Raw genomic sequence first — 2,703 nt, 5'->3', positions numbered from 1 at the left:
GGCCCCGTGGCGGCGGAGGCTGACGTGGCGCAGTCTGATAGGCCGAGGTGACGCGTCCGGCGGACACGTCCGGCGCGGGCGGACTTGTCCGGTGGCGCGAGGAGGAAGGAGACTAGGGTTACGGGGGAGACGGAGATCTGAATTTCGGGGGGGGGTCTTTATATAGGCATAGAGGGAGCTAGGAGAGTCCAAATGAGGTGCGGTTTTCGGCCACGCGATCATGATCGAACGCTCCAGATGATGGAGCGGAGTTAGGTGGGTTTTGGGCCAAATTGGAGGGGTGTTGGGCTGCAACACACAGAGGCCTTTTCGGTCCCTCGGTTAACCGTTGGAGTATCAAACGAAGTCCAAATGATACGAAACTTGACAGGCGGTCTACCGGTAGTAAACCAAGGCCGCTTGGCAAGTCTTGGTCCAATCCGGAAATGTTTAATCCCCACACATGAAAGAAGGCTAGAAATGACCACCGGAGGAGAACGAAGCGCCGGAATGCAAAACGGGCAACGGGGAAAAAGCTCGAATGCATGAGACAAACACGTATGCAAATGCAATGCACATGATGACATGATATGAGATGCATGAAAACGATAACAACACACGGAGACAAAGACCCGAACCCGAGGAAAATAAAATAACTTAGCGCCGGAAACGGCAAGAGTTGGAGTACAAATTGGGAAAGTTACATCCGGGGTGTTACAACACTCCACCACTACGAAAAGATCTCGTCTCGAGATCTAGGGCTGAAAGAACGCCGGGTACTCAGAACGGAGGTGATCCTCGCGTTCCCAGGTAGCTTCACAGTCGGAATGGTGTGACCACTTGACTTTGAGAAATTTGATTGACTTGTTGCGAGTCTTGCGTTCAGTCTCTTCAAGAATAGCAACTGGGTGCTCACGATAAGAGAGATCTTCTTGGAGCTCAATGTCCTCGAAGTTGACGGTTTGGTCAGGAGTCTTGAAGCACTTTCGGAGCTGAGGGACATGGAACATGTCATGAACATTGGCAAAGTTTGGAGGAAGCTCGAGTTGATAGGCGAGGTCGCCTCTCTTGCTGACAACCTTGAAAGGTCCCACGTATCTAGGGGCAAGCTTCCCTTTGATACCGAAGCGACGAGTACCTTTCATAGGAGAGACGCGGAGGTAAACATGATCTCCGATCTCGAAAGCCAAATCACGGTGCTTACTATCATAGTAGCTCTTCTGACGGGATTGGGCTGCTTCGAGGTTATCACGAATGACTTTGCACATTTCCTCTGCCTCTGTGATTAAGTCATTACCCAAAAGCTGACGTTCACCGATTTCAGACCAGTTGAGAGGGGTACGACACTTCCTGCCATACAGAATTTCAAATGGGGCCTTGCCCGAACTTGCTTGAAAACTGTTGTTGTAGGAGAACTCAGCATAAGGAAGACAATCCTCGCACTTCATGCCGAAGGAGATCACACAAGCCCTCAGCATATCTTCAAGAATCTGGTTGACACGCTCGACTTGACCGCTAGTTTGAGGATGGAAAGCTGTGTTGAAGCGGATGTTAGTGCCCATGGCCTTCTGAAAAGAATCCCAAAACTCCGAGGTAAAGATGCTGCCACGGTCTGAAGAGATCATTTGTGGAATACCGTGCAGAGAGACAATACGAGAGGTATAGAGTTCTGCCAATTGAGCTGCAGTGATCAACTCTTTGATAGGCAGAAAATGAGCCACTTTGGTGAGTTTGTCGATGACAACGAATATAGCATCATTGCCACGCTTGGACTTTGGAAACCCAGTCACGAAGTCCATTTCAATGTGGTCAAACTTCCATTCTAGAATGGCAAGAGGTTGGAGGAGACTAGCTGGCCTTTGGTGTTCTGCCTTCACTCTTCTGCAGACATCACATTCATTCACGAATTGAGCAATCTCGCGCTTCATTCGAGTCCACCAATAAGCTTGCTTGAGGTCCTGATACATCTTCGTGCTCCCAGGGTGGATGGAGAGGAGAGATGTAACGCCCCAGATACGACTTTCCCAATTTGTACTCCAACTCTTGTCGTTTCCGGTGTTAAGTTATATTTATTTCTCGGGTTCGGGTCTTTGTCTCATATCATGTCATCATGTGCATTGCATTTGCATACGTGTTTGTCTCATGCATTCGAGCATTTTCCCCGTTGTCCGTTTTGCATTCCGGCGCTTCGTTCTCCTCCGGAGGTCATTTCTAGCTTTCTTTCGTGTGTGGGGATTAAACATTTCCGGATTGGACCGAGACTTTCCATGCGGCCTTGGTTTACTACCGGTAGACCGCCTGTCAAGTTTCGTACCATTTGGACTTCGTTTGATACTCCAACGGTTAACCGAGGGACCGAAAAGGCCTCGTGTGTGTTGCAGCCCAACACCCCTCCAATTTGGCCCAAAACCCACCAAACTCTGCTCCATGTCCTAGAGCGTTCGATCACGATCGTGTGGCCGAAAACCGCACCTCATTTGGACTCTCCTAGCTCTACTTATGCCTATATATACCCCTCCATTTTCGGATCTCGTCTTCCCCGTCCAAACCCTACCCCCCAAAAAAAACATCTCCGCGCCGAGCCGGACACGTCCGACCCGGCCGGACAAAAATCGCCACCCCGCCGCCGCCACGTCAGCGCCCGCGGGACCGCTTCGCCGTCGGCGCCCGAGGCCCGCCAGGCCCGCGGGAAGCCCCCGCGAGCCCATCTCCGAACGCCGCCGC

Source organism: Triticum aestivum, chromosome 6A (assembly GCF_018294505.1).
Source record: "Triticum aestivum cultivar Chinese Spring chromosome 6A, IWGSC CS RefSeq v2.1, whole genome shotgun sequence".
Lineage (NCBI taxonomy): Eukaryota > Viridiplantae > Streptophyta > Magnoliopsida > Poales > Poaceae > Triticum > Triticum aestivum.
The sequence above is the reverse complement of the archived record's forward strand: the minus strand, read 5'-3'. Positions refer to the sequence as shown.